The sequence below is a fragment of the Schistocerca gregaria genome, chromosome 1, assembly GCF_023897955.1.
Source record: "Schistocerca gregaria isolate iqSchGreg1 chromosome 1, iqSchGreg1.2, whole genome shotgun sequence".
Classification (NCBI taxonomy): domain Eukaryota; kingdom Metazoa; phylum Arthropoda; class Insecta; order Orthoptera; family Acrididae; genus Schistocerca; species Schistocerca gregaria.
Window position 1 is genome coordinate 414,264,473 of NC_064920.1, and position 19,789 is coordinate 414,284,261.

At 43.7% G+C, this 19,789-nt stretch overlaps 1 protein-coding gene across 7 annotated transcripts in view; it reads right to left on the reverse strand.

Annotated features, from left to right (window-relative positions):
- LOC126350130 (kinase D-interacting substrate of 220 kDa) overlaps window positions 1-19,789 on the reverse strand; it is a 372,816-nt gene that overhangs the window by 122,350 nt on the left and 230,677 nt on the right. Inside the window, exon 1 of one of the 7 annotated variants that reach the window (XM_050002495.1) lies at window positions 9,561-9,644. The exons of the other annotated variants lie outside the window; for them this stretch is intronic. The gene's annotated coding sequence lies outside the window, so the exon portion shown is untranslated. Of the gene's footprint in view, window positions 1-9,560; window positions 9,645-19,789 lie in introns of those variants that run through there. 7 annotated transcript variants of the gene reach the window in all.

A 19,789-nucleotide genomic window follows, 5' to 3' on the forward strand; every position in this document is an offset into this window, starting at 1 on the left:
CAACACACAGGTATATTTCACAGGCGGCAGCCGCTCCCCATCCGGTTGGGTACGTCTCTACACAAGCATTAGCTGCGGTAGCAGCCGGGATAGAATTATAAAGCATACAGATTAGTTAAAGGTTCAGATAAGAAGTAAGAAAACCTTCTTCTGTGACCTGAAGGAAAAAAAATTGCTAGACACTGTTGAAAGCGCTGGACCCACACGGGGACACCAACTGTAAACAGTTCCAGTCTTATCTATAAATTAAGATATCTTTTATACCTAAATAGATATAAAGGGCCACCCAAAACCATTTTTCATCCGCAATACGCGAACCAAGGTGTCTCCTCGAAGAATGGCGTTGGGTCCTATACTGTTTGTAAATTACAAGGGGCTTAATGCAACATTATTTTTTTCTGAAAGCAGGTTGGTTTAATTCAAAATTCCAATATACCATATCACTCTCCTATTTTTCCAACATAATGTCCTTCAACGCGCCGGCTTCACTCTGGTCTACTGCGGGTCCGTATACCCGCATGGCACAACTCTACTGTTCGACTTTCGACTTCGGAGCCGACGTCTGGCTATATCATAACCTCCCCACCATCCACGTACTACATCCTTCACTGAAGCAAACAGATGGATGTCGGATATTGCGAGGTCCGGACTGCATGGTGGATGAGGAAGAACAGTCCAACGAAGGTTGGTAAGCTCTTCTCGGGTGAATATTTGGGCGAAGCCTTGCGTTTTCATCGAAAAGGAGAAATTCATTTGAAGTTTTGTGGCGACGAATACAATGCAGGAGTCACAGCTGTGTGCAATCGGCCGCCACGCGGAAGATCGGACAGTGTGCACGACCTCACTGTGATTATGACAGACGCCTCGCCCAACAGCTCACCGAGTTTTTGTTCGCTGCAGGATATCCGCACACTTTCTGCAAGCGCCTACTAATATCTGAAATGCTCTGCTTTATCACCAAAAGAAACTCAGTGACAGCTCTCTGCTTACAACGCACCTCCGTTACGTACGACGGTTTGAAGGCTATGTACAGCGCGCCACTTACCGGAACTTTTTGAAGTAGGTGAAGTGAGAACATCCCACGATGTTACACAAGAACTTCCGCATTTTTTCAACCCAAATTGATGGAGAGAAAGTGTGTTGCATTACTTATCAAAGGCCCCTCGTACATTGATGCTCACCATCGTAAGTGTTGAATAACGGATTGAGTGACCTGGATTTCACCTGATTATGCAAATACAAGTCACCTTTTTGTCCGAGCTCGTTTTAGCACACTTGTGCTGTCATCAATGGGTCATATTTTGTTCATATATGGAAAATACATGCTTTGTCGAATAATTACTGAGCGAAAAATTAGGCCTAAACCGCTTGGCAATTATTATAGTCGTAAGTTCGTCTCCAGAACGTTTTTGTAGGTCATTTTTCCTGTAAATGTTTATACAGGGTAGCCAGAAACAACTGAAAAGCCTGCAAGTGTGTTGCAGGGGAGGTTGTGCTGAAAAACAATTGTTACAAAAGAATCGATACGTTGCGAGTTAGTGAGCACTGAACTTAACCAATCAGGTCGTCGCCCGCGCAGATTGAAGCACTAGCATGTGTTGGTTCAAATGGCTCTGAGCACTATGGTTCAAAAATGGCTCTGAGCACTATGGGACTTAACATCTGAGGTCATCTGTCACCTAGACTTAGAACTACATAAACCTAAACTGACCTAAGGACATCACACACATCAATGCCCGAGGAAGGATTCGAACCTTCGACCGCAACAGCAGCGTGGTTCCGGACTGAAGCGCCTAGAACCGCTCGGCCACAACGGCCGGCTTACATGTGTTAAAACACTGTAATGCACAGCCACCTGTGACTCGCCAGTTACCACTCGTTCAAATACTCATTACCAGTTAAAATGTGTCTTTTCGGAAGCGATAACATTAACCCAGATAAGGGAAAGCTACGTTTGTTCGGTTTGAGGAGACCAAACAAAGAAGACGTATCGCGACACCGACTCTTGGCAGGCTGCATGAATTTTGCGCGCGCGACGACATGATTGGCCATCTTCAATGCTAATTAAATCTGAATCGGTATAGGGTATGAAATTTCTTTCTTAACCATTATTTCTCAGTCAACCTACCCTGCGACAACCTTACAAGCTTCCCATACTGTTTCTGACCATCCCATATAGGTCATTATAGAAAGACAAGCCATTCTGGAAAAAGAGGAATTTGTTGTTGTCAAATATCAATTTCATTGTTACGAAGTTTTTCCTGAATGTGTTTGCCTGGAGTGTAGCCTTGTGCGAATGTGAAACATCGGACGATAACCAGTTCAGAAAAGAAGAAAACAGAAGTTTCTGAAGTCTGGTGCTTGTGTATTAGATACGTAGAATAGATGATTAGGTATTAATTCGAACTGGGCAGGAAAAAATTAAGACACAACTTTACCAAAGGAAGGGACAGAACAAGTCCTCAGGCGTCAAGTAATCATCAGTTAGGTAATGGAAGAAACTAGCGCAGTTGCATGGGGTAGGGGGGGGGGGGGGGGGGTGTACCGTAGATGGAGATTAGGAGATGAATACCGCAAGCAGATTCAAACTCCTGTAGGTTTTAGTAGTTATTAAGGGATGAAGAGACTTGCATAAGAGGGACTAACGTCGAGAACTGCATTAAACCAGTGTTAAGAGTAATTTCGTTGGAGGGCAGTGAGAAACACTTGCAAGTGTTGGAAGACAATGAGAAAAATCGTCTGGAAATATTTTCACGCAACGTAATTACTGTTAAAAATAAGTGATCTTGTTAACTCGCCAAGTAACTTCTAAAAACACATTAGTTACAGATCAAGCTATGTGACCATTTAGAGAAGTTTTTACCATGCCTAACCTTCTGTGGACTGAAGTAATGATTATAATAGATATAAAATGTTTTAGGTCTCATTTTTGCCAGTAATTATTCCATAAAATATGCTGTATGAATAACGCTTTACCCAGTGACGACGGCACAAACAAGCTGAAACATGTTTGGTCAAAATAAAGATTTATTGTTTACGTACTAAGACGGGCCCCAATTCCCATAATTTAAACTAATGAAGAACGCTTGTACGATTTTCCGGACAGAATCAAGTTCTTCAAAATTATCCCGAGTTGCAGACCGTGTCATCTCGTAAAAAAAAACTGCCCCAATTTTTCGGTCACTATTGCAAGTGTATTTCTGAAGGATACATAATACTGAGCGCAGTAATAAAATCAACGGTGACGCCGAAAAGGAACAGCCCATAACATATTACATAAATTAAAAAAGTCTAAAGGTCAAGTAGAGCATGCCTCCACAAAGGAATTAAGCACCTGTCGGACCGATCAGAATATCAAGGCTGAAACAAAAAATGTCGCAGTAAGTCAGATGAGACATCCACCACATTGCGATATATCTCATCAGACTAAATTAGCTGGTGGACAAGATTTCGACCAATGTTTCAGGGACATTGAATCGGAGCAACACAGAAGTAGTTCGCAAAGTTCGTTTACAGAATTAAAAAGGGGTCCGATAAATATCTATGCCTACGATTCAAAAACGTAGCTCTGTTCAGCATACTGTGAGACAGTGTGTGGGGAGCTTGTTTTCATCGTTTTACGGAGGTTTGGGCGACGGAGACAATACATTGGGAGAACTATAGCACCTTGCAGCGTCTCTGGCATGCAGAATATTTCCATTAATACCCATGTACGTACGACAAGAATGCCCTATGCAGCATGTAAGCTAGAGAAGAAACTCCGACCAGATACTTTTTGAGAGTATTACAGTATGAGTCACTAAATATTGATGCGTAAAAGAACGAATTCACTGAAAATACTGGTAACTGCTAAAAGAATTCCTAAAAATCGGCTAGAGTAGCAGGAAATTTATGTTACACAAGAACAGCAACACCTAGGCGTATGTAGTAAGGATTGAAAATGTTGTGCTGAACTTTTGAAGTAATAGATTTCGATGCTATAGAACTGTGCAAAATATTCGCCGCCTGGCGCGCGCGTAAATGTAATCGGGTTTGTAGAGGCAGTATTTGTTCATTGTTTATTATGCATCCATCATTTTAAACGAAAAGTAATAACAGCATAGGTAATTAATTATGTGCTGGCACAAGCAAACTACATTTTAAGTAAATTTATATGTGAGTAAAATGAAGAAGAAAAAGAACTATTCCTACCTGCTAAAGATCCCTTTGCAGTTTACTGTAGTTACTTTAAAAATGTGCTACTACGCCGCGACATACATCAAATCAAACACCGGCAGTGTATCGCACAGAACACGCTGAAACAGGAGCGCAAATCAGCCCTTTCGCTATCTGTGACAGCAGACGACAAGCTCCGCATAATATGCCTTTATCAGATAGATGTGTTTGGCAACTGCATCCTTGTGGGCGAAAGATAAGTATATGAATCAGCAGTGAGAAGGAAAGCGCCACGCTTTGTTCTGTAAACCCGTAACGTATTTGACAGGGAGATACAATTTAAACCATATACTCCAAATAAATTATAACGCACTAAGAGTATCACATTTAAAACATTCTTCGAAAGGTAACGGTGTATCTAATTTGAACTGGACTGTATTATGTAACGTTTAAGGAAAAGAGGGAGGGAGGGAGGGAGGGAAGGAGGGAGAGGGAGAGGGAGAGAGATCATGCACTATACATTCTTCTTGGTCTACCCTTATTCAAACGAGACTCGTGTGAACAATTAGCTGAAAAAGCTCGAGGCGCATTGTACATTCTGCTAGTCGTTGTGCTCTCAAGAAACTAGGTTCTTTTACTACTAAAGACGTAAACTCGAGTAAATTAAAGGCTGTATTCAGTCTATTAGTGTTTTTGCAACTCTGGAGACTAAAAAGATTTCAGAGAAATACTGAACTACAATTGTGAGTTCCTCGGGTCACCCTGAGGCGGTAAGCACAGTTCATAGCTGTTAAAACATTCACTGTTGAGTACAGTCCAGCACTGTACAGATCCGTACAAGGCTGCACTTTTAATGGGTCTCTATAGAACATACGACTAATAACAGAAGTGGTAGACGTACACTTTATTTCACGAGACGCTGTGAAGAACATCTAAACCATTTTAAACAAAACATCGCTTTTCTGGCCGCGTTATTTGACGATTTCATCATCAGTTTTCATTAAATCAACGAATTTTTGTCTGTTACGAAAAGATAACTGAAGTATGAGTAGTATTGGCACAATAGTAAGTCGTCGGCTCGTCGATGTGCAATAGAGGAAGGTATATGACAGCTATTTCTTCCAAAGTAACAATAATGGCTGCAGTTTGCAACCGACGCAGGAGAGAACTTAAAAAGTTCTTAAGGCATCTATTCGACAGCATTTTATATCCATATGTAGTGAGTGTTAGAACGACCCAGATAAAGGAATGGCTGACAGCTTAATGATTTCCTCTAAGGTGGGTAAGAGAATATAATGCAGATCCTGCGTGATCTCACGTGTGAAAGCTTCGCAAAGAACCGAGATGCTCATCGGGAAAAAACGACGGAGCCTGCATTTAACACACAGTAGTAAACGACTCTGCCACTTCCAAAGTTGCGTTTCATCGAATATTCATAGGGCCAAAACAAGGAAAATTTTGTTGGATATTAAAACAATTTTATCTCCTGTGATTTCGTAGACTTTCCCGGCGTAATAACTGCTGATATTCTTCACGGGTTTGCAGCCGGATCATTTCGTCCTCCAGACACAATATTTCGGCGGACCAGCTGGCCGCCATCCTCAGGTGAGTTAATGCTGGTGCACTGCCTCGCCGGAACTGAGTTCCAGCCACAACGACGGAAACCTTTATACACCACAAACCGTTCACCGCGCACGCGCGAGAAGATAGCGCCTCCTGGCGGTAAGAAGACACGCAGCGCGCCGGTGGAGAAAGACGGCGGAAACGATAAATCGCATCAGGAAGGATCCAAAGATCGAAAAGAAGAACGTTTTTGTTTAATGTCCGACAACATCGGATTCCATATTTTGCTTAGAGGAAAACCTCTATCCCTGTTAATAATATTACTTGCTAATCTGATTTCAATAGATTCTTTAAGAATACATTCCCAATAGCGAGAAGCAGGAGAGATCAATTGTGTCCTGTCGTACATCATTCTGTGTCCCTCGTTAAGGCAATGTTCCGCCACTGCAGATTTCTCGGGCTGGAGCAACCGAGTGTGCCGATGATGTTCCACACACCGGTCCTTAATCGTTCGAATAGTCTGACCAATGTACTTCTTTCCACAGTGACACGGGATTTCATATACACCGGGTTTCCTTAAACCCAAATTATCCTTAACTGAGCCGAGAAGGGCTCTAGTCTTGGCCACCGGCGTAAAAACACTTTTAATATCATATCTCCTTAGAATTCTTGAAATTTTAGATGATATACTTCCCGCAAAGGGTAAATAAGCAACAGCTACAAAAGTATCCTCTATAGGCTCGCGTGACGGACCAAACTGAAGAGCACGGCATATTTGTTGTTCCGTATATCCATTCTGTTTGAAAACAGTTTTCAAATGGTCAAGTTCTTCTTTCAAATGTTCCTCGTCAGAAATGGCATAAGCTCTTTTTACCAAAGTCCGCAAAACTCCACTACGTTGGTGTGGTGGATGACAGCTGGTCGCATGAAGATAACGGTCAGTATGAGTAGGTTTCCGATACACACTGTGTCCGAAAGTCCCATCGTCCTTTCTTTCAACCAAAACATCAAGAAATGGAAGTTTGCCATCACTTTCAATTTCCATGGTAAACTGAATGCTCGGATGTAGACAATTAAAGTGATCCAAAAAACGATTCAAGGCATCAATTCCATGCGGCCAAACCATAAAAATGTCATCAACATATCTGAAAAAACACTTAGGTTTAAGAAGCGAAGTTTTGAGTGCCATGTCCTCAAAGTCTTCCATAAAAAGGTTAGCGACTATGGGGGAGAGGGGACTCCCCATAGCCACTCCGTCAGTTTGCTCAATGATGTATATTTTGAGCAAACTGACGGAGTGGCTATGGGGAGTCCCCTCTCCCCCATAGTCGCTAACCTTTTTATGGAAGACTTTGAGGACATGGCACTCAAAACTTCGCTTCTTAAACCTAAGTGTTTTTTCAGATATGTTGATGACATTTTTATGGTTTGGCCGCATGGAATTGATGCCTTGAATCGTTTTTTGGATCACTTTAATTGTCTACATCCGAGCATTCAGTTTACCATGGAAATTGAAAGTGATGGCAAACTTCCATTTCTTGATGTTTTGGTTGAAAGAAAGGACGATGGGACTTTCGGACACAGTGTGTATCGGAAACCTACTCATACTGACCGTTATCTTCATGCGACCAGCTGTCATCCACCACACCAACGTAGTGGAGTTTTGCGGACTTTGGTAAAAAGAGCTTATGCCATTTCTGACGAGGAACATTTGAAAGAAGAACTTGACCATTTGAAAACTGTTTTCAAACAGAATGGATATACGGAACAACAAATATGCCGTGCTCTTCAGTTTGGTCCGTCACGCGAGCCTATAGAGGATACTTTTGTAGCTGTTGCTTATTTACCCTTTGCGGGAAGTATATCATCTAAAATTTCAAGAATTCTAAGGAGATATGATATTAAAAGTGTTTTTACGCCGGTGGCCAAGACTAGAGCCCTTCTCGGCTCAGTTAAGGATAATTTGGGTTTAAGGAAACCCGGTGTATATGAAATCCCGTGTCACTGTGGAAAGAAGTACATTGGTCAGACTATTCGAACGATTAAGGACCGGTGTGTGGAACATCATCGGCACACTCGGTTGCTCCAGCCCGAGAAATCTGCAGTGGCGGAACATTGCCTTAACGAGGGACACAGAATGATGTACGACAGGACACAATTGATCTCTCCTGCTTCTCGCTATTGGGAATGTATTCTTAAAGAATCTATTGAAATCAGATTAGCAAGTAATATTATTAACAGGGATAGAGGTTTTCCTCTAAGCAAAATATGGAATCCGATGTTGTCGGACATTAAACAAAAACGTTCTTCTTTTCGATCTTTGGATCCTTCCTGATGCGATTTATCGTTTCCGCCGTCTTTCTCCACCGGCGCGCTGCGTGTCTTCTTACCGCCAGGAGGCGCTATCTTCTCGCGCGTGCGCGGTGAACGGTTTGTGGTGTATAAAGGTTTCCGTCGTTGTGGCTGGAACTCAGTTCCGGCGAGGCAGTGCACCAGCATTAACTCACCTGAGGATGGCGGCCAGCTGGTCCGCCGAAATATTGTGTCTGGAGGACGAAATGATCCGGCTGCAAACCCGTGAAGAATATCAATTTTATCTCCTTCCATTCCCAAACAATACAAAGAGAAAACGAAATATAACTATATAAAAGTATAAAGTGCCATGACCTCAAAATTACTCTAGTGAAGACTAATGGATATTGAGATGTGAGAGGCACATTAGCTGCTGCGGCAACAGGAGTTGTTGGACGAGACCTAGTTATTTCAATCACAACGAAAGTTTCGAATGGCTCAAATGGCTCTGAGCACTATGGGAATTAACATCTGAGGTCATCAGTCCCCTGGAACTTAGAATTACTTAAACCTAACTAACCTAAGGACATTACACACATCCATGCCCGAGGCACGATTCGAATCTTCGACCGTAGCGGTCGCGCAGTTCCGGACTGAAGCGCCTAGAACCGCATGGCCACAGCGGCAGGCCAAGTTTCCAATGTTTTGACGAAAATGGAAGATATATTGCTTAGTCGATATGAGTGTACCGCGTGCATATAAAAAATGAGAAGACACACCCTTGCTCAATCCATTCCCTGCTAGATGATAAAGAAAAGCTGTATGTACGAGTGTTCGATTTCGTGGTCGTGTTTCGTTTTATGTGCAGGAGGAGAAGGGCGAAAACATGCAATACTGAAGCTCTTTTCTTAAGAAAATCTTAACACGGCAAATATCACGGCCAAGCTACTTAAACTACTGAAATTCCACAAGTTGTTGGCCTTCAGTGCGCTACGTTTCTGATAAGGAAATTCACAGAGCATTTACCTCAAGGTTATTTGTCTTCGAACAACACAACATTTGCACAGGAACTAATTATTAATAGTTGAAAACTGTCAGTTCTGGCTTGACAGAGAACATTTTTTCTACTGTTATTTCCCCCCCCCCCCCCCAAAAAAAATTGTTTTCTTGCGGAGACGCTCACAACTACTTTTTTATCCGCAGAAAGGCACGCCCTGCAGGAAGTTTCTCAACGCGCGTCAAACACTAATTAGATTCAGCGCAGTTAATGTTTCAATTTCGAGCTTTAATGGCGAATGTCGGACTACAGAGTCCAAAGTTAATTAATTTATAAGGAAATTACTTGCGCCGGGATGTGAATCTTAGTGGCTAATTTAAATGCATAAGACTTTCGCTCTCTCCACGGATAGCGGAGCAAAGCGTTAAAACTCCCGCGCGGTAAGAAGTGCGGTGACCCCAGCCCTGCGACACCGGCGACCTGGCGAGAAGCGCCGCGTCATCCGCGCTATATGCACGCAAAGCTGCAGCTCCAGTCTTCGTTGTAGACTTACTGTTAAGTCGACGCGTCTTCACTCCGTTCTGGGGTGCAACGAGTTGAAACAGAGTGCGTTAACTGACTACACGCAAGCGAGGCGCCAGACGAACAAAGTTGGTCGCTGCCGTCATCGTTTGTATCCTCTTTCCGTAGATAAGTAAAGCGACGCTGCAGCCATCTGGCGTCGTCATCCTGAGCTACGCTTTGACAGCAGACGCGCGTTCTCGCAACGCGCTGTCCGCGCCCGGTTTTTTTAAAAGCTTCATCACTTAGACGCGTTTCAAGAACATGTTCAAGATGTTGAATGCGAAAGAAACACTCAAAATGGTTACGAGAATCCTCGAGCATAAAAACTGTTACCTCGTTATTTGAAATCAAAAACTAAGCTAGTGTCATGCTGGTGTTTTAAAGTTAAAATATTTGGAAAAGTGTTTTAAATGTCATTTATTACCTCTCTTTCACTCTCTTGGAAATAATTCGTCATTACTTTTATCCTTAAGCTATCGTGAAAACTTTATAGGGCTTTCTGCGTCTTCATGCGGCTACACAGAAAAACACTTTGGTTCTTTCTGCTTCTAAAGATTAACACTAGCGTCTGGAGTTAATAAATCTACCAAAGCAAGTACGGAGGTTTTCCCACACTATCGTATTAATGTACATTTTCGTTTGTTTCCGGAGTGCGAATAACTGGTTTATAATATCGGTACGAAACATTTATTTCGGTCTGGCTCGTTATAGAATTTTCTGTCTTTGTAGTGGAATGGACGTCGTTGTGATTCGGTTTTATTTACTCAACGCGGAGCGTTGCATTACGAGAATTACTGCAATTTTCAATTCAGCATGTGTTTCAACGATGGCTTCACATCAACAGTCCCAGTTTTCTACGTAATGGATTAACTAACGCCTTTGCTGTCATATACCATCACCGAGAACTTAGATTTAATATATACAACAAATTAGAACCCTGATGTTTGGTCTCAACATTCGAACCTTCCTTTTTGTTCTTGGAAATGGACTACCTAAATGTTGCATGTCGCACACAGTTTGTTCGTATCATACTCGAGAAAGAACATGCGCTATGCAACACGAACCGTAATTTACAAGTTACAAACTGTCCAACTTGTTCAAATTTTATTGACAGATGACATTCAAAATTCGGCGAAAGTGTTTTTGAATTGAATCTGTAATTTATATGGGTGCGCTAATGTATGGCAAATATGTAGCATTATGGAATAACGTGAAGATAATATTGCACAAAAACGAGCTCAATCGATGACTAAATTTTGTGTATGTTCGTAATGTAAAAGACGCGTATAAACTGCTCAGCAAAAGTTTTGCACCAATTGATTATCTGCGAACGTCGGTGTAGATACAAGAGCAGAATAGAAGAAAAGTGTAAGGCTTGCAAAAAGAGAGAAGAAACAAACTTTTACTGCGAAATAAAAACAAAACAAAAACCGATAAAAGCACACTTCAGTACCATGTTGCCCTGCTCCGTGCATTTTAGCGTGCTTCAATTCTCCTGGGCATGCTGTCCATAAAGTGGCTGACGGAAGAAAGGAAGATCAGAGTTTAACGAGCTGTCGACACCGAGACGGAGTACAGGCCCCAATTGTTTCACCCATGGGGAAGGAAATCAGGCGTAATATTTCAAACAAACCATCCGACATTTGCCCGAAGCGACTTAGGGAAATAGCGGAAAACCTAAATCAAGGATGGTCGCACGCCGGACTTGTAAACACGACAGCGTGCGTACCGCAGAGATCCGTATCAATTTTAGCATTGTAGAGGTTTCAAACTTGACACACACGTCATTTTCTATAGGTGTAGTTGGTATACGCCACCGATTATGCGCCATATGCTCAAATTCAAGTCAGCCAATTAACCATTTTTAAATTAAGATCGTGATGTGTAGGAACATGTATTTTAACAAATACTTACACACTGCAAAGCTCCCAGCATACAAGACTTTCAAATTTTACGTAAATGCTGTGCAGCCAGCGGTGGAGCACCGACTGCATGAAACTCCCTAACAGTTTTCCAAAAAATGTTCAAATGTGTGTGAAATCTTATGGGACTTAACAACTGCCGGCCGGTGTGCCCGTGCGGTTGTAGGCGCGTCCGTCTGGAACCGCGGGACCGCTACGGTCGCACGTTCGAATCGTGCCTCGGGCATGGATGTGTGTTATGTCCTTAGGTTGGTTGGTTTTAAGCAGTTCTAAGTTCTAGGGGACTGATGACCACATATGTTAAGTCCCATAGTGCTCAGAGACATTTGAACCATTTTTGGAGTTAACTGCTAAGGTCATCAGTCCCTAAGCTTACACAGTACTTAACCTAAATTATCCTAAGGACAAACACACACACACCCATGCCCGAGGGAGGACTCGAACCTCCGCCGGGACCACCCGCAACTTTAAGAAGCTGAGCTGTAACATGAGCATTACATTTCATTTTCTCCACTCACATCTTCACTACATCCCTGCAAACCTTGGTGATGTAAGTGAAGAGCAGGGCGAAAGATTCCACCAAGACATCAAAGAAATGGAAAGAAGATATCAAGGACAACATGATAGCGGACTACTGCTGAATGATAAAAAGAGATGATCCACAACGAGTCCACAGTCGGAAAAGCAATGGTTCAAATGAGTGTGTGAATTCCTAAGGGACCCAACTGCGTAGGTCATCGGTCCCTAGACTTACACACTACTTAAACGAACTGTAACTTATACTAAGAAGAAAACAAACACACACACACACACACACACACACACACGCGCGCGCGCGTGCGCGCGCGCGCGCACACACGCACGCTCGAGGGAGGACTCTCAAACTTCCGGCAGGAGGGGCCGCGCAGTCCATGACATGGCGCGCGCGCGGCGAAAAAGCAATAAAATAAGCTTCGACAGAAAGCGAAAGTGTCAAGGACTTATGAACTTAAAGACAAATGGAAGTGTACTGGAAATTTAGTTCAGAACATGATTTATAAATTAAATAAAATTTTATAACGTTTGAAAAAAATTTGGTAAATTCCTTAAATTTTGTTATTATACCCAAAAATACTCCCTTTTTAGTGAGAAAAGCTGACGTGATAGAAAAAATGGATCGCATTTTTTAAATCAGCGCTGAAAAGTACATTTAAGTCAGTTATCAAATTTCAAACAACTTCCAAAAAATATATTTTTGGCAGACACGTGTATTTAATGTATGCGGTGTTAAAGGTAGTCATGCAGCTGACGTGCGTTTCGCGTTCAGGGCCGTGGCCAACATGCACAAATGAAAATCGATTTTTCGTAATAAGCGCGGCGGCGGGAGTCACAGTCTGCAAACAGAGAGGGTTGAATGCTGCAGGTAGGCGGTTTGGGTGAGCGAGGGGTGGAAGCGAGACAACGTGACTTCTCGGCCCACGTGCGACGGCGCGTGACCCCGCCACGCCACCTGCCGCGTGCCTCCACTTCCTCCCCTGCGGCGCTAGACAGGAACAGGGGGCGTTCACCACTGACTTACGCTCGCGTTCCCACATACTACAATTTGAACATCTCACGTCTATTCCTGCACCACTCTTATCTATCCGCACGAAACAAGCGGGATTCGACTGGCCGAACGATCATTGCGATTAAGAGGGGGCTGGAGATACGAGAGAGAATGGAAGACTGACCACTCGCGCCAAGAGGCGTGATCATGCGGCGTGTTGGTTAAGGCGGCTGGTCGCGATAAGCAGGAAACCCGTGTTAGAATCCCGGCATTGCACAAAAATTTTCAACTATCTCTACATACTCGAACCTGTTAGTTTACGGTGATGGCGTGGCGACCTTCAAAAAGCTGTAGGAAACTCAAGAGTAATCCACCTTAAAGAACTGACTAGTTATGGTAGGTTCGGTAACGCATAGTGGCTTTCAGGTACGACAAATTTGGTGTCTAGCCAGTCTGCACATGGGCATAGTGTGTTGCTCTTGTGAACGTAACTGATCAGCAGCTGATACCGCTACTATCACTTCATTGGCTCCATAACATAGGTAGCGCTGTTATGCCGCTGCCCGTATCAACACACACACATTCGTCTCATGTGCGCACCGCGCTGGGTAGCCGCGTGGTCTAGGAAGCCTTGCACCGTTCGCGCGGCTTCTCCTCGTCGGAGTTTCGAGTCCTCCCTCGGACACGAGTGTGTGCATTGTCCTTAGCGTAAGTCATAGAGAGCGATGGCCTCAGCAGTTCGGTCCCATAGGAACTTACCACAAATTATATGAAGATGGACATGTCCGAAAGAAAAGATACCACCTTCATATAGTTAAGGCTAACCGGTCATTGACCTTCTCCTGTGCAGATGCACACGTTTTTCCCGAACTCTTACGGGACTCGGTAAGATTGTCTGCCGAGAGTAATGGGTGTAATGGGCAGGGCACTACGAATGTTGTGTAGGCATTAAGTTGGGAATGTGGGTCTCACGGGGAGCGTGCAAGGGATAAGTCCCTACAGTCACACTATCCACTGTGCCGTCGGTGGCTCAGATGGATAGAGCGTCTGTCATGTAAGCCCTGGTCGGGGCATACATTTTAAACTGTCTCTGTTGATGTATATAAATGCCTGTCGGTAGCATAGGGTCTTGATTTAATTATCATTTCTTAACACAAATTTCCAATTTCTCATGTGCGTGAAAAGCTGCACTGTCTTGCGACCGTCGTAGCGGATTGTTTCAGGAGACGGTGCTCGGGCAGTACGTTGTGAGTCGCTTGTCTGGACTCTTCATCGATCATATGAATCGGATTTTGGATGAAAATGATGAATGTGAAATTTTGTGTCTCCATAAATTCGAAGTTGTTTCGGGTAAGCACCGGACATGTGCAGAATGTGAAGAGTCCACCTGTACCAGTGGCAAGTCGCAGCGCCTTTGACTTCCCCGAATGGCGGGGAGCAGTGGTGCAGAAACAAGAGTGACTTCTGCAATAGGGGAAAATAAGAAACTGTCTCCATGACAGCGTAAATGTAGGAGCACGCCACGCTGCACACGCTGCGAAAAATGGACTACAAGTTTTGCTGAGATGCGTGTCAGGTTTGTTTCCAACGACGACCAAACAAGAAGTGCGACATGTCAAATATATTTAGTTTTAAGATGGGCCAGAGATCCAAAAAGGCACAAATTACTGAATACTTAAAAAATGCCGGTCGGAGTGGCCGTGCGGTTCTAGGCGCTACAGTCTGGAGCGGAGCGACCGCTGCGGTCGCAGGTTCGAATCCTGCCTGGGGCATGGGCGTGTGTGATGTCCTTAGGTTAGTTAGGTTTAATAGTTCAAAGTTCTAGGGGACTGATGACCTCAGAACTTAAGTCGCATAGTGCTTGGAGCCATTTGACCCTAAAAAATGAGATATGAAATGAAAGTACTTTCTTGAATAGAAGAATACCCTTAGTGTGGTGTCTAGGGTCAAACGTCAGCCTCTAGTAAGACTTCAGTGTTAGTACTTCAAATATATCGTTTTCCACGGACACCATCACACGGATAGAGAAATTCAGCTTTATCGTGCAAAATCCAATATCTGTTACGGCTGCAAACTAAAACATGGAACATTGAGTAATGCAGTTAAAAAAGATACTGGCCGCTCATGATAAGGAATCGGGAGCGGCACGACAAATGAATTTCGGTCGCCAAAGGAAAGAAGCTTACTCTCATCTGCTTCGAAGTCACTACGAATAGAGCACAAGAAACGAAGGAACTGAGTCGGTTCGCAAATAAATTGGAGCGCCATTAACATGGATTTTCAGTAGAAGGCTCAATCAATCACCAGTCACTATTACACGAGTCTCGCACTTCGATCAGACACAGAAGCTGGAGAGAAAAGGGGAACTCCGTTGACGAATGCAGTGCAACTATTGGAACGCAGCCTCTCCCCCTCTTCATTTATTTCTCACTACTACTGTTATATATCTGTAACATAACGTATAATGTACCATACTTTCCGCCACATGTTAGATAAATAACTCTCCCTTCAAAGTAGTGCATCGTTGATTAGAGATAAATATTGTAGCTTTCGTGCTGCAAATAAGCTTCATCCCGCACGACTAAAGATTTACAGAAGACAAATTTTCACATGTGAAGTACTAACAGGGCCGCATTTCCCAAAATAGAGATGTTGCTTTATATATTGCCAATATTCGTCATTGTGGTGTAAATGTTTGGAGTTTCCCTGAAGTGATTAAAACACAACGGAATGGAATGGGGCAGTAAGCCCACTTGACTAGGGCAATACGTGCGCATACCGGACCACATCATTTTCAGTCCGTTCGTACTACATCAAGCCGCCATCAAAAGCCTCAGTAATCACATTATCGAGATGCTTGCTACGGGGTGCTGCATTCCTGTGTGTTTCAATCACTTCATTCAAACTCCATATTTGCACCTCGATAACGAATAAGGGAAGCATGTAAGACTACACGTCTATTTTGGAAAATATGACTGTTAGTTCTGCATGAATTAACGTATTTTGTTTAATGAAAATATTTTGTTTAATGAAAACATTTATATTTTAACAAATAACACCTTATTTACGACTTGTGCTAATCTGCTGGTCATAACTGCCTGTCACCCAGTGTTGTGTCTTTAGAGGCTTGCGCTTTTGTGCTATTTATTTTCGTCGCCTTGAACGCCGATTGTACACATATGCAGAGTTTTACAGATAAAAGACGATACTACATGGTAAAAAGAAAGACACATTTCCGTATTTTGAAATGATTATTATTTAGGCGTTCGAATTGTTTCTCAAAAGAAGACCGCTACGCTGGTATTACCCTATAGCAAAAACAAACTTATTCTCTTTCCACCAGCAACTAATGAACAATGAACGCACCACTGCGGCATGGAGGTGATAGATTTCGCAGCATTTACACGCCGATCCTGCTGAAAGCCAACAACGTACGACAGAAGTGACTCCTGTTTTAAGGGATAGAACAGTGCAGCCCAGTTCAACATGACATCAACTATCTACGGCTATTTATGAAAGCACAAGGCACTGAGCGTGATAAGAGCAGCAAGAGCACCAGCGTCAAGCCCCTAACGCTCTTCTTCCAGTAATTTCTCGCAGTTCTGTTTATTGCGTTACACAATTCGGTAAGGCGTGCAGGCTATTCAGTAAAATTCAGAAATCGTTTGTGTAAGTGTCCCCACCTATGAATTACACTTTCTAAGGTTACCTCCTGCAACTGATCTCAGACTAGCATATACCTTTTCTGGATCTTAATTTAAGTGACCATCCCATACAGACGGTTCACAATCAGTACCCATAGATATGTAACGGTTGTGACTAATTCTACCAATGACAATGAATATAACAGCTTTTCTACTTTACGGGCAGTAATGATCTAACAATGCTCCTTCCTGGTGTAAAATTGTACTGTCTCCCAATACAGGTGTATATGTTATTCACGCAGAAGACAATAACCTTTAATAGAAAGTTCTCTGTAGGTTAGCGGTATCAAAGTTAAATTTCAAATGTATCAGGTTTATTACCTTTTTTTCCTTTTTTTCATTTTCGAGAAATGATAATATGACTGCTAGTCTGTACCTTGCTTCGAACGGCGGATAGGCATCGCTTACCAGACGTAGTTCTAACGTCTGATGAAATAGTTTACCACTGGATACTGGGGAACAGTTGTCAGTTCAAGCGAAGGCCTAAACGTAATAGTTGTAGGTTTACAGAGCGCAACTTGGCTTTCCGATTTCTCTCTGCTGACATGCAAATGTTGCCATATTTTTCCCTGAGAAACAGTTCCACAGAAGAGCGAAAAGCCGTTTCATGATCCACACAACACGTACATAACTAACTAAAAGAGGCAAATCTATCGTGCGAACAACTCTTGTTTGTCAATGTCCAAGCATGTATCGGCATCTTCGTGCCAAAGTAAGTGGGTAATTTTATTCAGTTTTTATTTTAAACGCGTCTGGCTTCTCTAGGGCTGTCTCTGCATTGTGATATACTGGTACCTTGTTACATGTAAACTTATTTTAGAAGTATCCGTCCTTATCTGCCCGTTTCGAAAATAACTTTGCAGATAAGCTACTGGCATACAATAATGCAATGAGGGTCCTACAGAAGCCAATCAGGTAGAAAATAAGAAACGAATAAAAGTACCCACTGATAAGTAACAAATGTGCTGACACGAATTTGTGTATTAATTAACAACAATTGTTTGCTAAACAGGCGGACCTGAATTCCTATAACTTACTCCGCAAACACGACTACTGCTAAAGCTTCAAAACCAAGCGACGTTTATCTTAAGACCAAGGTCATTTCTACACGGCACGTATACTACACTCATGTCCAGAAAAAAAGGACACGTTGAACGACTAGAGAGAGTACTTTCATATTCATCGGACTTGTACAATAGTATGTTCTGCAGAAACGATTAGCATTAGAACCACGTCGGCCATCGGGTTCCAGGTCAACATCGATATCGCGGCGCAACACCACCTACCGGGGATGACGTGTCTGCGGTTGACGTCGCTGTAATGGATCAGTGTGACTTGAGCAAACGAGCAGGATGCCTCGCAGACGTATGCGCGAACCGTAAAGTCAAATGAGCGAGATTGAAAGAGTGCGCATTAGTGGCACGAGAGAACGTGAGGCGTCCATCCGGAAAATTACTGCTCGTGTGGGGCGAAGTGTTCCGGTAGTGCACTGAATGTGTGCAGAATGGTTCACCGAAGGCACTAGAACACTACCGCACCACCATCGAGAAGATCGACACCTCATCCGAATAGCATTGCGGAACAGATCTGCGCCGTCCTATTCTCTAGTGGAACACATTGTACACTATCAGTGGTCACAGTCAGTCGCCCTTTATTGCGGCGTCAGCGCGTCGTCCACTTCACCTTCTACCTTTCACGACAACACTGGGCACAGGAATGGCATCAATCGAGATTGTGTTTGTTTGTTTGTCGCACACAGGGGTAGTGGCATCACAATGACTGCAATTGCACGAGACATACAGCCCTTACTCAAGGCTTTAAGGTTTAGGGTGCTACTGGATAAAACCACAAATCACAGTTGCTGCGTGTCCAGGGCTCTATAAGCAGTGTGACCTACGTGAATGACATCCTGCGATCCGTAGTCATACCCTTCTGCACAACACCCCAGACTCCATTTTTCAACAAGACAATGCACGACCACATGTTGCACGAACACGTGCCTTCTAGGTATCACAGGACGTCAGCCTATTGCCCTGGCACACCAGATCACCAGACTTGTCGCCAGTAGAAATTGTGCGGGATATGGGGAAATGACAGGTGCAGCAATGTGAACCAATGGCAACCACCACCACCGAACTTTGGAACCAGGCGAATGCAGCATGGACGGCTATACCACAGGACGCCATTCGCACCTTATACGTGTCGATGCCATCACGCTTGGAATAAGTTATCAGGTCCCTTGGCGGACACTTGTTGAACCGAGGAGGCTGAAATGCTAATAATTTCCTTAAAACATGTTAATGCACATGTTCTGTGAATACGAACACCCAGTCTCTAGTCGTTCGAGGTTTTCGGTTATTCCGAAATTGAGCGTTTATCGGAGATACAACCCAACGTTAAATTTGCTTCTGATTATGTCTATTACACTGGAAGTGTACCCAAACGAGATTGCTTATTGACCTTCAATTTTTATTTCTGTTAAGTATAGGGAGCCTTACTGAAGAATGTGTTACGAGCTGAAATGCTGAATCGCAGAGAAATGAATCAGAAGTTCGTGAAGGTGTGCGATTGACGTTCGTTGCACATGAAGTATCTAAGATCTATTTCATCATCTTGTTGTCTGTGACCATTTGATCTCACTGTACATTTAGGTCTAGCCTTGAGTGAACTTCGGCTGAACTTGGAAATGTGCTAGTCGGTCAGCCGGCAGGACGTAAGTGCGTCCTTCGCTCCGGGTGCCAGCTACTTTCCCTCTAGGCAGGCCGATAGCGTATACTTTACTTCTTAGTTCGTGACTGCGAGTACAGCTGGCTGCCGTCTGCCAGCGTCGGCTTCATTCCTGGGCGACGCGAGCACGTGAACTAGAACCACGGTGAGGGGTGAGGGCTGGGACGGCGGGCCGCGGGTGAGGGGGGAAGGGGGGGGGGGGAGGTGTGACGTGGTCACGCCGCCAGTGCGCGCGCCCAGCCAACGGCCGATCAATATCCGCGCCCCGTCTGTCGGCCGCCGCAAATCTTCAGGCCGGCACAGGCGGACGCGTCAGCTCAGCTGTGGAAAATAACCGCTC